The sequence below is a fragment of the Hyla sarda genome, chromosome 12, assembly GCF_029499605.1.
Source record: "Hyla sarda isolate aHylSar1 chromosome 12, aHylSar1.hap1, whole genome shotgun sequence".
NCBI classification, from domain to species: domain Eukaryota; kingdom Metazoa; phylum Chordata; class Amphibia; order Anura; family Hylidae; genus Hyla; species Hyla sarda.
The window spans coordinates 77,613,940-77,629,019 of NC_079200.1; the positions used below are offsets into that span (position 1 = coordinate 77,613,940).

Genomic DNA, 15,080 nt, shown 5'->3' on the forward strand with positions numbered 1-15,080 from the left:
CTGAGCCCTCTACTGCGCCCGCCGAACACTTGACTTACACTTATGAGGTATTTCCTTACTCGAGAGAAATTGGGTTACAAATTTTGACAGGATTTTTTTCCTTTTACCTCTTGTAAAAATTCAAAAACTGGGTCTACAAGAACATGCGAGTGTAAAAATGTAAGATTTTGAATTTTCTCCTTCACTTTGCTGCTATTCCTGTGAAACACCTAAAGGGTTAACACACTTACTGAATGTCATTTTGAATACTTTGAGGGGTGCCATTTTTATAATGGGGTCAGTTGTGGGGTATTTCTAATATGAAGGCCCTTCAAATCCACTTCAAACCTGAACTGGTCAATGAAAAATTTTAATTTTGAAAATTTGGTGAAAAATTGGAAAATTGCTGCTGAACTTTGAAGCCCTCTGGTGTCCTCCAAAAGAAAAAACATGTAAACTTTATGATGCCAACATAAAGTAGACATATTGTATATGTGAATCAAAATATAATTTATTTAGAATGTTTATTTTCCTTACAAGCAGAGAGTTTCAAAGTTAGAAAAATGCAAAATGTAAATTTTTTTCATCAAATTTTGGAATTTTTCACTAAGAAATGATGCAAGTATCGACAAAAATTTTACCACTAACATAAAGTAGAATATGTCACGAAAAACAATCTCGGAATCAGAATGATAGGTAAAAGCATCCCAGAGTTATTAATGCTTAAAGTGAAAGTGGTCAGATGTTCAAAAAACGCTCTGGTCCTACACTGAAAATTGGCCTGGTCCTTAACCCCTTAAGGACTCCGGGTTTTTCAGTTTTTGCACTTTCGTTTTTTCCTCCTTACCTTTTAAAAATCATAACCCTTTCAATTTTCCACCTAAAAATCCATATTATGGCTTATTTTTTGCGTCACCAATTCTACTTTGCAGTGACATTAGTAATTTTACCCAAAAATTCATGGTGAAACAGAAAAAAAAATCATTGTGCGACAAAATCGAAGAAAAAACGCCATTTTGTAACTTTTGGGGGCTTCCGTTTCTACGCAGTGCATATTTCGGTAAAAATGATACCTTATCATTATTCTGTAGGTCCATACGGTTAAAATGATACCCTACTTATATAGGTTTGATTTTGTTGCACTTCTGGAAAAAATCATAACTACATGCAGGAAAATTTATACGTTTAAAAATGTCATCTTCTGACCCCTATAACTTTTTTATTTTTCCACGTACAGGGCGGTATGAGAACTCATTTTTGCGCCTTGATCTGAAGTTTTTATTGGTACGATTTTTGTTTTGATTGGACTTTTTGATCACTTTTTATTAATTTTTTAATGGTATAAAAAGTGACCAAAAATAAGCTTTTTTGGACTTTGGAATTTTTTTGCGCGTACGCCATTGACCGTGCGGTTTAATTAATGATATATTTTTATAGTTCGGACATTTACGCACGCAGCGATACCACATATGTTTAATTTTTTTTTATCTACACTGTTTTATTTTTTTATGGGAAAAGGGGGGTGATTCAAACTTTTATTAGGGAAGGGGTTAAATTACCTTTATTAACACTTTTTTTTTACTTAATTTTTTTTGCAGTGTTATAGGTCCCATAGGGACCTATAACACTGCACACACTGATCTCCTTTGCTGATCACTGGCGTGTATTAACACGCCTGTGATCAGTGTTATCGGCGCTTGACTGCTCCTGCCTGGATCTCAGGCACGGAGCAGTCATTCGTCGATCGGACACCGAGGAGGCAGGTATCCTGTAAGCTGTTCGGGACGCCGCAATTTCACCGCGGTGGTCCCGAACAGCCCGACTGACTAGCCGGGATAGTTTCACTTTCACTTTAGAAGCGGCGGTCAGCTTTGACCGCCGCTTCTAAAGGGTTAATACCGCACATCGCCGCGATCGGCGATGTGTGGTATTAGCCGCGGGTCCCGGCCGTAGATGAGCGCCGGGACCGACGCGGTATGATGCGTCGTTAAGGGGTTAAGGTGAAAATGGGCTTGGTCCTTAAGGGGTTAAACCTGTTGTCATGGACCTTGTTGTTAGGGGCGTATGCAAATGTGAACCAGGTGACTTATCCGGCCAATGGGATCTCTCTAAATTGCTCCCATATATAGTGTAATTGAGTTCAGTCTTATGCTGAGGTACAGTTGAGAGAAGTGTGAGGTCTGTCTGTGAGGTGATTCTGAAGGAGGCCTGAGGCCTAGTCCAGCAGCCACACATCTACTACCAGTTAATCCCAGTACCCAGGTGAAAGTCAAAGCCTTGTGGTAAGTACTAAAGTCCAGGGATCAATTCAAGTCAAGTTAGTCAAGACTAAGTCCCTAAAGTCTAGCGTGGGCTGCATACAAGCCAAGTCAGTCATATACAGCACAATCAACTATAAGTCCCAGCAAGCCGATAAGCTTCCCAAAGTTCACCCTGCATCTCCTTCATGCTAATCTGAGCTGTAACAGATTGTACCATCTTTCCAACCTCAGTAAAGCCAGTTATCCGTAACCTTGCGTCGGAGTAATTATTTTCCCCGTGCCTGGTCTACCTCGGGTGGTGTATAGGTCAACCATGCCAAAGGTTAATTACACACATTACCCTCATCCGACACCACATCTGTGTTTTCTGTCAGTGAATGGAAACATTCTTTATGACCGTAGCTGTATTCTGCTTAGACATGTTTCAGTGAAAGCATGAGCTTGAAGGCCAGTGCTATTCATAGCATGATTGGATAAAAGTGTCATGTGATCTGCTGGACATGGACTAATTAAGTCCTACCTGGCCTTTTGTAGGAAGGCTTTGGGAGTTATTTTTAGCAGTTTATAAAATAAAGAGGGGACCCCCATCATTGTCTGTAGGACCTGTAGAATGCAGGATGTATGCTTACAATACATCAGGATGACTTTTCTGAGAAAGTGAAAATGTACTCACTCTGGGGTTGCCATGGATGCATAAGCATGAGCCGTGGTCACATGACAGGAAATGCGTGATCAGAGAGCCTGTTAAAGTAGTTGTCCAGTGTAGAACAACTTATCCCCTATCCTAAGCATAGGGGATAAGTTTCAGATCCTGGGGGGTCCGACCACTGTGGCCCCCCGCAATCTCCTGTACAGGGAGCCGCTTGCTGGCCAGAGAGCGTGTGCCGAACACCACACAAAGCTGCGGCTGACACGCCCCCTCAATACAGCGCTATGGCATCGCCGGAGATTGCTGAAGGCATCGCTCCGGCTCTGCCATAGCGCTGTATTCAGGGGGGAGTATCGGCCGCCACTTTGTGCAGTGGTCAACACACGCTCTCTGGCCAGCGAGGGGGTGCCCCTGCGGTCGGACCCCCCGCGATCTGAAACTTATCCCCTATCCTTAGGATAGTGGATAAGTTGCTCTACACTGGACTACTCCTTTAATGCTACTATGACATCCCAGAGCAAACTTATTGGTCCAGATTTCCTAAAACGGTCTAATTCTGAAACAGTGGAAACCGCCTGAGCATCTTTAGTGAATCTGGCAATATGTTCAGACCAACTATAAGTTGTCTTAAAGGGAACGTGACACCTAGATTTATTTTCCTTTATTAGAGCAAGATACAGAAACCTGTTTTTTTTATCATTATTAATTTTCTGATTGTAATTTTTTTATTTCATTTTTTTTTGTACTTTGTTATGGGGGCAGCCATCCTGCCTCAGCTGTTTTTAAAGGGGTACTCCGGTGGTCAACGTGTGTTTCCGTTTCTAACTTACCCTATTTGTTTTGTTTCATTTCTCTTCTTGATGTTTAGCCTACTCTATTTCCGTTCTTTGTTGTCTTTTTCTCCCCCACTTTTTTTTCCTATCTTTGCTTCTATTTCCTGTTTCTTGCTGTGCTGAAAACTACAAATCCCAGCATGCCACATGCCTTGCTGCTTTGGGGCGGCTCCTTTTTGTTTTGTTCCGCCCTTTACCCATCCTACTATTTTCCCGGGTCGGCCCCCTTATACACAGCACACTAATATAATCAGCCTTGGTGGGTATACACTGTCATACACACACAAAAGGGACTACAACTCCCAGCATGTGTCATTCAGGAGTCTTCAGTCTGTGGTATAACACCAGCATGCTGCCTCAGTAGTCTCCTGGGGGTTGTAGTTCACCACACCTCTGTAGGGCATACACCAGTGTTTCCCAACCAGGGTGCCTCCAGGTGTTGCAAAACTTCAACTCCCAGCATGCCCTGACAGCCTTTGGGCATGCTAGGAGTTGTAGTTTTGCAACAGCTGGAGGCACACTGGTTGGGAAACACTGGTGTAACATGATGTGTATGCTGAATAGGCTAGAACAGTGTTTCCCAACCAGTGTACCTCCAGCTGTTGCAAATCTACAACTCCCAGCATGCCCAAAGTCTGTCAGGGCATGCTGGGAGTTGTAGTTTTGCAACAGCTGGATGCACACTGGTTTGTAAACACTAGCATACACACACACAACAGGGATTACAACTCTCAGCATGTGTCATTCAGGAATCCCCCCCTTCCCCCTTCACATGTAGAGATCATTCCCAGTATGAGATTTATTCCCCTGCAGTCTATACATCCCCAGCCCGTGCACCTTCTCATCCTCCCCTTCAGATAACACTTATCTTTTCTGTGAGGTCCTTCTCCTGTGCAGACCTGCATCCTTAGAATACAGAGCAGGGGGGCGGGAGGTGAGGAGCTGTGTACTCAGCTGGATGAGATGAGGGGGCGTGGCTTATTCCTCTCATGCAGACAGAGAGAAAAAAAAGCTGTGACATCTTGTCCACAACAGACTCAGAACTGTGGACAACAGTAAAAGAAAACATTATGAACTACAGAACTTCCTGCCCAACAAACAGGTAAGAAAAACACATACATGCTGCCAAAACATATAACACATGTATATTGCAAAAAAACTAAACTTACAAAGAAGATGCCATATAGTCAAAAAAAATTACCACCGGAGTACCCCTTTAACAACATGAAGGGATATTATTTACAGCAGGCCCCATGGACATAGACATGATAGGCAGAAGCTGTCTTATTCACAAGAATTGGAAACGATTACTGGACATTCTCTGTGACCTGTGCAAAGGCCATTCCACAGGGAGAGGTAGGCTGAGCTTCTATTGTCTTCTCTATCTACTGATGTTACCTTTCATTTTGATGTTATACTGATCAATTTTCAGCAGCCTCCACCTTATTATCACAAACATGAAGTCTCATCTTTCATTTGTAGAAGAAAATAAAAAATAAAGTGGTGCACATCTTGGGAAGCCCGCAGGGCTAAGGTATAGAGAAGAAGGTAGACAAGTGAACCCTTACTAGATGAGGCTGTGCTCTGGGCACAACACCACCAAAAGGTATGTAGTATATGGTGTAGGTCATTAGCCACGAGATCTGTTCGGACTTCCACTAGATACTAGACATGAGCAACTCTAGAATATGAAAACTGCCGCCTTTTCTCAGGCGCTTCTTCCACAAACCGTGAGCAGTCAGCAGATGAAGAGAACATACATTTATTGAAACCGGAGCAAGGAACTAAGTAAAATGGAAAATTAGAACACACATCACCAAAAATTCTTTAAAAAATGTGTTTAACATAAAATTGTATTAAATCATTTGTTCATTTTCTGATGACCCTATAAACTACTTAAAAATTTTGGTGCACAGTTCTGGTGCACAGTATCGCATCTTAAGCCTAAACCCCTTTTACCGAAACCATAACCCTTTTTCAGACACAATGGAAAAGTATCAAAAAACTCATAATAAATTCGGCATAAGTCAGACAGATTTTGGCACAAATTATGCCATATTTCTGGTGTATTTGCAATAGTAGATCTGCCCCAAGGTTTCCATAGAGATGAGTAGATAACAAGATAATGGTGATAAAGATGAGTAGATAACAAGATAATGGTGATAAAGATGAGTAGATAACAAGATAATGGTGAATGATCGAAAGAGCCCAATTGTTCTTTGTCCTTTTTACCACATAACAGAACAGATGTTGGAGCTATGAATCTGCCACATGGAGCTAAGAGATTGGGGCTCAGGGTCATAGAAAACTAAAGATAAACAAAAAAAAATGTTGCTTCTGGAGATGTTGGTGCAATGTTCTGCAGACCTCGTTGCTTTGCTCTTTAGCTGTAACCTGACATTACTAAGTAAATCTCTGGCTGTAAAACTGCACTTGAGGAATTTGTTTTTAGTGAGCGCATTAAACCTGAAGCATCCAGCACTTCACATTACTATAAAGGACTACTCTCCCCACCCTCTTCCATCCGCGGTAGCTTCTACTGGCTGTAGAATTGGACATAGAGGAAGGAACATGTAACTACAGATCAGATTGCTTGCATCCGGTATGAATAAGACACTTCGCTTAGTATACGAACTGTGTAAACAAAATGATGGGACCTTTTAATCGACTATTTGCAAAGTTGCTTCTTTATTATTTTGGATGCAATGGATTAATAAAAAAAATGCAGAATGTGGAGTTGTATAAACGCTGCTCATTGATTGGCTGAAACTATTACTGTAATAAAATGACCAAGCAATGCACAGATAAGAAAGTGTTAAGAAATACTCCTTATTCTTCAGATATAACACGTTATGAAACGTTTGACACAAATTCTGCCTTGAAGCGCGTTGTATATCAAGTGTAATTCTGGACAGCAGCAGGATCAGAGCAGGGACCATCAGAGACATAGGGGGAATTTTATGATCAGTTTAACTTGTTTTTGTGCTGTTGAATTGTTGCAATTGATGTTTAGAGACTTTTCATTGCAACTTCTGCTTTACATGCTCTTTCTATACTTGTGTAGCGGTGGTCAAGGTTTTATCCGGTGCAATTTGTCGCAAATCGACACCAGCCCAGGTGTAAACAGTGTGAACAGTGAACTGAAGCTAAATATTGCACACTTACACATTGCCACCACCCAAATTTAATATATAGAAAAAATTTTCACCTACACCACCCTTAAAGGGGTATTCCGGGATCTAACATTTTATCCCCTATCCAAAGGATAGGGGATAAGATGTCTGATCGCGGGGGTCCCGCTGCTGGTACCCCCCACGATCTGCATAGAATGCGGGTGCTGCAGCGAGATTGCGGGGGTGTCTCAGCAGCGGGCCCCCCGCGATCAGACATCTTATCCCCTATCCTTTGTATAAGGGATAAAATGTTAGATCCCTGAATACCCCGTTAATAAATTCCCCCCATAGTTTCTGCATAAGCACTACATAGGCCTAGATTAACTACAAAGCGGACACTATTTGCAATTTTTTTGGGGCTTTTTTAGGGCCCATTCATAAGGCTAGATTCACACTACAGAATCTAAGACCGGACCTCCAACTGAATGTCGGCACTGGATAGAATTTTTCCGTCTGGAGCTTCCAAAGCATGAACCTAGCCTAAAGCTATGTGCGTATAGTCAAATATCCGCACGTAAAATTTCCGTGCCGACATTCCACAGACATACCGGTGCTAGGACTGCTTGGAAATGCACCATCTCATAGACAGCAATGCATTTCCAAGCGGAATCCCATGAACAGAGCAGAGGAATTCCATTGAAATCAATGGCACTCTGCTGCAGTGGAATGTCCGAGCAGAATTCTTCCGCGCGAAAATTCCATCGTGTGAACATAGCCTAAGGCAGAACTTCTTTACAGAATTTCCTTTCTTTCTCCATACAAAACCTATGGCACACAAGTAACTTGAAGCAGAATCCAGCAGAATTTCCATATAGAAATTCTGCCCAGAATCCTTGTGGAATCAAAGCCCCATTGATATCAATAGAAGGTCCTGATGATGATTATTTTCTGCTTCAAGAAATGACGTGTCAGGACCTTTCATGGACATCAATGGGGCTTTGATTCCGCAAGGATTCCAGGCAGAATTTCCACATGGAAATTCTGCTTGAGAGTAAGTTTATACTACGGAATTAGCGAGGAAAATGGAGCAGAAATGATGTGGAATTGGCACTTATTTCTGTGGCAAATTGCTGAGGAAATTAACACAGAAATATAAAGGGAAAGTGAGACCAGGAAAGTGAGAAGAGAGTGGTCTCCCCCAGTACACCAACAGGACTGTAAGCATACAGTAGCAAATATTTTTAACCCTCCATATGATAAGAATGAAAGAACGGCACTCACCATTAGTGGAGACTTTCTTAAACTTTATTTCTCTTCAATGCATAACATACATGCAGCAGGGAGAAACAATCCCGTCTGTCTGAATCCAGCTCCCCGCTGCATGTATGTTATGCATCGAAGAGAAATAAAGTTTAAGAAAGTCTCAACTAATGGTGAGTGCCATTTTTTATTCTTATCATATAACACTGTATGACGAACCCTGATATTGGAACAGAGCACCTCCATATATGTGGATGTATAGTCCATTCTCCAGATAGCAGTGAACAGGACTTGTGAAGTCACATGTAGTGCCAGACGTATACTCTTTTGCTGCCAATGTTTTTTTTTTACCAGTGGAAGGGGAGTCAAATCCTTCCACCGCTAAAATTCTGCAGTGTGAATAGGTCAGTGGAAGACCCATTCACACCAATGTTTAAGTTCATTCGGCAGAATTCCTGAGCTCAGTTCTGCCATCAGAAATTCCGTACCCTGAATATGCTTCAAATTATTTGTGTGCTATGGTTTTTGCATGGAGAAGTGAAGGAAATTCAGTGAGGAAATTCTGCTGTGTGAATGGGACCTTAGTGCGTCAGGATCGAGCCGGCGGCGCTAGGACCGAGCAGACTGCATTGCTGCCCCCATAGACTGCAATGCATTTCTGGGTGGGTTTTTTGGAAGATCGGCTCAGAAATGCATTGCCATCCATGGGGACGGCAATGTAGTCCGTGCGGTCCTAGTGCCGCCAGCTCGATCTCCGGCAGTTATTGATTCGAATTGTTTATAATGACAATGGAAGCACATGATGTTTGCACTTTTCTGATCAACTTTAAATTGGTCTGTTTTCACATTAGTGATAAAAGTGCCACAGTTTGAGCACATTGGCACGAGAAGAATCACATGTGGAAAACCAGCCAAATGCACTAAGCGGAATTCAGAAAAAAATAATAACCTGAGAAATTAAAACCCTAATGTGCTGTGATAACCAGACAAAACCGGCTCCACTCTTGTTCCTTATTCTTTTGTAATGCAATGTATTATTTCTCGGGTTTTTGCTTCCGTTTCAATGGTTTAATCTTGGATGTACCACAGTCTGATCTCGAAAAGAAAAGGGTGAAGGTTTTGCAAATTTTGGATCTTTTATTCCTCTCGTTCCACCCACAAGCAAAGTCCTTATCCTTCCACACCGAGCCCCGATATGTAACATATTGTCCGGGCCCCTGCGGCAGCCATGGTGTGGCGACTGATTGAAAAATGCTGCATTGCTAAAATAGCTTTTGTTCTTTATCAAGTTGAGTCATTTTTATGTGAAGTGTCAGGATTCCTAACAAATAGCGGCTGCCAGACAAATCAAATTCCTCATCTTAAACTGGAGCTCAATAATTTATAGCTTTAATCTGCTCAGCGAGGTGTGCCGCCTGACAGTAATTATAAATGCGCGCAGAAATTATAGCTGAATGCCTTAACTGCATTAGGAGCCTTCTGATGAACAATGATGATTCTCCGCTCATTTCCAACAATGGAGGGGCATGGCCGTGTCACTGCATTAGAGTCGTTCTCTTCAGCCGCACGCTCTCTACGCTTCCATTTACCGTGAAATGTCAGATATTGTTTCCAGCATGAGAGTGGGAAAAAAATTGTATTCGTATCTATTAAAAATACAGATCAGATGGAGATGGTGGGGGAGGGGTCAAAGTAGAAACTGATGATTCCACCAGCAAATCTACAAGAGAAGGAAAATTGTTCCATTGAGAAAAGGAAAACGAGGAGGAGATTTTTCATACAGAAATCTTGGCCTATAGGGGACAGGACTGTACACACGGCAGGCACAGATGTTTAACACTACACAGCTCAATGCTTAAAGTCTACCTGTCGTTTCAAAAGAGTTTCTAAAAACCTGTATGTTATAGTTATATTAATACTTCAGAGTCATGACAAGGTGATTGTGAGCTCTCACTCCTGTTATTGAGCCCATTACAGACTGCACAGCTATTTCTCATTCTCTGCATTTCAAGGGGGCTGTTTACCAGTAGTACACATATATGTACTTCCTTTCCTTCTCTGGCCAGTCTAAGCACATATGCCTCTCTGCTGGTGAATATGCACCTGACCGCACAGGTTGACACTGTGCTGGGGGATGATTTACACAGTACTGAAGATGGCATGTATAGGGTGAAGGGGTTACTGATGTATTAGGTTTAGTGCTAAGTGAGCAGAAAGAAAGGAAACATCATCAGAGCTGCTGTTGTTGCTGATAAGCTAAAGAAAGGGGTGGGGGGGGGACTACACTGCAGGAATGTGGACATAAAGCAGTAGGTACCCTGGTATTCACACAAAAGACAGCTGCGCTAAGCTTTATGGATTATGAGAGGAAAGCATTGATTTACCTTTGAGGAAGTGTGTGAATCCTGTTGAGAAGGCATACCGGCTGAGCCTTCAAGTACATAGCCCGGGCTTTCTCTCTTCTGTACATAGCATATATTAAGCCCTTCAGATCTAGCTGGTACTAGAGACAGATTTTCCCTGACAACAGACAGTGGCAGCAGATTGCAGGCAAAGGAGACCCCTAGTAACCAAGATGTTTAGAGCTGATTTTCTGGTGTAAGGAGTCATTTTTGATTAATGAAGTAATTAAAAAATATGTTAGAAATCACACAGGCTGTGGTGTAACTTCTTGGGAACGCAGGGCGTATGCATATGCCCTGCATCCCCGATCCTTAAGGACTCAGGGTGTACCTGTACGCCCTGAGCCCGGAGTTTAAAACACCCTGCATCCCCGATCCTTAAGGACTCAGGGCATACCTGTACGCCCTGAGCCCAGTGTTTTAATGCCGTGACCCTGCATCACACCGGGTCGGTCCCGGCTGCTATTCATAGCCGGGACCCTGGGCTAACAGTGCACGGCACCGATCGTTGTGCCGCGCGCTATTAACCCTTCAGACGCGGCGGTCAAAGTTGACCGCCGCATCTGAAAGTGAAAGTAAACGCTTCCCGGCAGCTCAGTCGGGCTGATCGGGACATGGCAATAAAATCGCCATGTTCCGATCAGCTGGGACTCAGGCGGAGGTCTCCTTACCTGTCTCCGCGGCGTCCGATCGTCGATTGATTGCTCCAAGTCTGAGCTACAGGCTTCAGCAATCGAGCCCCTATCTCAATGATCCGTGCAAAGCTATGGCTTTGCAGGGATCAGCATAAGAGATCAGTGTGTGCAGTGCTATAGGTCCCTATGGGAGCTATAACACTGCAAAAAAAAAGTGGGAAAAAAAAAAGTTAACAAAGGTCATTTAACCCCTTCCCTAATAAAAGTTAGAATCACCCCCCTTTTCCCATAAAAAAAAAAACAGTGTAAATAAAAATAAACATATGTGGTATCGCCGCGTGCGGAAATGTCCGAACTATAAAAATATATCATTAGTTAAATCGCACGGTCAATGGCGTACGCGCAAAAAAAAATCCAAACTCCAAAATAGCGTATTTTTGGTCACTTTTTATATAATGAAAAAATGAATAAAAAGTGATCAAAAAGGCCAATCAGTACAAAAATGGTACCGATCTAAACTTCAGAACACGGCGCAAAAAATGAGCCCTCATACCGGCTCGTATGCGGAAAAATAAAAAGTTATAGGGGTTAGAAATGAGAATTTTTTACATGGAAATTTTCCTGCATGTAGTTATGATTTTTTTCCGAAGTACGACAATATCCAACCTATATAAGCAGGGTACCATTTTAAAGGAGTTCTCTAAGCTAAAACTTTTAACCCCCGCTGTGCCCGGGCTGTAAAACTATACATAATAAACTTTCACTTACCAGCCTACGATCCCCCGTTGTTCCGATATCGCCGTCCCGTTCTCTGGTCCCGGTCTCTTCTACTTCCTGCGGGTCGGTGACTTCACTCTGTGCTCAGCCTATCAGCGGCCGCAGCAATGTCCCGTCGCGGCCGCTGATAGGCTGAGCGCAGAGTGAAGTCACCGACCCGCAGGAAGAGGAAGCTGACAGGGACCGGACCATGGGCAGCGATATCGGAACAACGGGGGATCGTAGGCAGGTAAGTGAAAGTTTATTATGTATAGTTTTACAGCCCGGGCACAGCGGGGGATAAAAGATTTCAGTTGGAGACCTCCTTTAACCGTATGGACTTACAGAATAAAGATAAGGTGTTATTTTTATCGAAAAATGCACTACGTAGAAACGGAAGCCCCAACAAAATAAAAAATTTTCTTGTCAAACAATGAATTTTTTTTCCGTTTTGCAGTGGATTTTTGGGTAAAATGACTAATGTCACTGCAAAGTAGAATTGGTGGCGCAAAAAATAAGCCATCATATGGAATTTTAGGTGCAAAACTGAAAGCGTTATGATTTTAGAAGGTGATGAGGAAAAAATGCAAATGCAAAAACGGAAAAACGCTGAGTCCTTAAAGGGGTTCTCCGGTGCTTACACATCTTTTCCCCTATCCAAAGGATAGAGGATAAGATGCCTAATCGCGGGAGTTCCGCCGCTGGGGACCCCTGGGATCATGCACGCGGCACCCCATTTGTAATAAGTCCCCGGACTGATTACAAACGGGGTGCCGTGTGTGTCAGATCGCCGGGGTCCCGCTGCTGGGGACCCCGGGGATCGCTTCTGCAGCACCCCGCTATCATTACTGCGCAGAGCGAGAGCGCTCTGCACGTAATGACGGGCAATACAGGGGCCGGAGCATCGTTACGTCACGGCTCCGCCCCTCGTGATGTCACGGCCCGCCCCCGTCAATACAAGTCTATGGGAGGGGGCGTGGCGGTCGTCACACCCCCTGCCATAGACTTGCATTAAGGTATCGCTCGTCATTACGCACAGAGCGAACTCACTCTGTGCAGTAATGATGGCGGGGTGCCGCAGTAATGATGGCGGGGTGCCACAGCGGCGATCCCCGGGGTCCCCAGCAGCGGGACCGTAGCGATCTGACATCTTATCCCCTATCCTTTGGATAGGGGATAAGATGTCTAGGGGCGGAGTACCCCTTTAAGGTGAAAATAGGCTAAGTCCCTAAGGGGTTAAGACCCCAATGTAAACTATATCCTAGGGCCCCTTTAGCCGTCACATTTTAAGTACTGCTATGTTACTTCGTAAAGGCATCAACTACCTGTATACCTTTTTATATAGAACACCTGACAACAAGTGGCTATGAGACTTTTATAAAAAAGTGGTGGTGGTAGGGAAGCATCCTTCAGTTGTCAGGGCATGATGGGAGTTGCAGGTGGAATGTAATGGTTCAGCACTTTTTGGAGCAGGAATGGAATCTTTGGTATTCTACTTGTCAAATCCAAAGCTGAAGTTATACTCCAAGACAATGTAGTAACTGATAATGAGCTATCATAAATGTAAAGAAGGGTGGAGTGTTACACATCACTCCTACACGGCCTTGGTGCTAAGTATCTGATCTTTGTGCAGTTTGGCATTGGACTATGGTTATTTTGAGCATCTGCAGGCTGTCATGGTGTGGCTCTCATCTGCCTTATGGTGCACTAGGGATGATATAGCTGCTATACATACATCAAATGGAAAAATTTAGAATAGCAGCAGGAGGCAGGCAATTGATGTTACTGGGAATATAGATGTCCTGACTATGGCTAATGTTCTACATGGTTCTGGTTTTTATAGTTTCTGAAGCACTACACCAATAGTAACACAATGGTCCAATATAAACACTGAGGTGCAGATCAGATTAATAAAACTGTGGCTGAGGAAGCCAAGCAAGTGGCCAGATGTTCCCATATGGAGTTTTCACATTTGGAATCCTGTATAGATAGTTGATAATTGATATATTAAAGGGGTACTCCGGTGGAAAATTTTTTTTTTTTTTTTTTTAAATCAACTGGTGCCAGAAAGATAAACAGATTTGTACATTACTTCTATTAAAAAATCTTAATCATTTTAGTACTTATTAGCTGAAGAACTGTCCAGAGAATAAGAAAATCCCCATAGCAAACGTATGCTGCTCTCGACAGTTCCTAAAATGGACAGAGATGTCAGCAGAGAACACTGTGGTCATGATATCAGCAGAGAGCTCTGTGTTCCAAAAAGAAAATAATTTCCTCTGTAGTATTCAGCACCTAATAAGTACTGGAAGGATTAAGATTTTTTTATAGAAGTAATTTAAAAATCTGTTTAACTTTCTGGCACATGTTGATTTAAAAAAAATCCACGGGAGTACCCCTTTAAGCATTACCACACTCATTCTCTGTTTGAAATATCCTCAAATGATGACCTGTTGTTTGTCTTTCAAGGAAATATGTCATCAGTTTCACCTACATTAACCTGTTGCTGCTGTTCTCTGCAGGCTCCCACTGATAGCAAACAGCTGCGATAACGTCACAAAGTCGGGCCTGGAACAGAAGATATGGCAGCAGATTGCGGGAGAACCATAACAGGGACCAGGTAAGTATCGTTGTCATCAGTGTCATCCGCACTACTTGTCTGTACCGACAGGTTGGTACAGGTGAAACTGGTGACAGATTTCATTTAAGGACTGGAATTGGGGGCGGGGGGGGGGGGGGGGGGAAGAAACAAACTGCTCTAAATGATGTGGGTACAGATAGAACAGCTTTCCTGTCTGTCTTATAAGGGATGAAACTGCTTGGACATGGAAACATATGCTATGATGCCTTTTCTGCTGATTTTAATGGCAGATAAGTTTAGTAACTTTACGTGGTCCCCACTTCAGGAGTTGCTGTGGTGCCTAAACGTTTCCACTTCTCAGCAATACCACGCATAAGTGATGGTGGAAGATCAGGGAAGGAAGATCTTCTAAAAACTGACCTGTTGTAGAGGTAGAGTTCTATAAGGCTAGGTTCACACTGCGTAATCTCCGGGCAGAAAATTTCCACCCGGAGATTCCGAGTGTGGCCAGCGCCGACTGAATCAATCAATAGACTGCAATGTGGTCCGCGAGTATTTCCGCCTGAAGAATGAGCAGCGCCATTCTTCAAGCGGAAATTTTCAAGCGGATT

At 43.0% G+C, this 15,080-nt stretch overlaps 1 protein-coding gene and 1 long non-coding RNA gene across 5 annotated transcripts in view; one reads left to right on the forward strand and one right to left on the reverse strand.

Moving 5' to 3' along the window:
* TSHZ2 (teashirt zinc finger homeobox 2) overlaps window positions 1-15,080 on the reverse strand; it is a 197,201-nt gene that overhangs the window by 22,974 nt on the left and 159,147 nt on the right. Inside the window, exon 1 of one of the 4 annotated variants that reach the window (XR_008849356.1) lies at window positions 2,914-2,993. The exons of the other annotated variants lie outside the window; for them this stretch is intronic. The gene's annotated coding sequence lies outside the window, so the exon portion shown is untranslated. Of the gene's footprint in view, window positions 1-2,913; window positions 2,994-15,080 lie in introns of those variants that run through there. 4 annotated transcript variants of the gene reach the window in all.
* On the forward strand, window positions 2,104-6,241 carry LOC130296997 (uncharacterized). The gene is made up of 3 exons (XR_008849361.1): window positions 2,104-2,261; window positions 5,205-5,328; window positions 5,965-6,241. It is a non-coding gene; the product is annotated as an uncharacterized LOC130296997 (long non-coding RNA).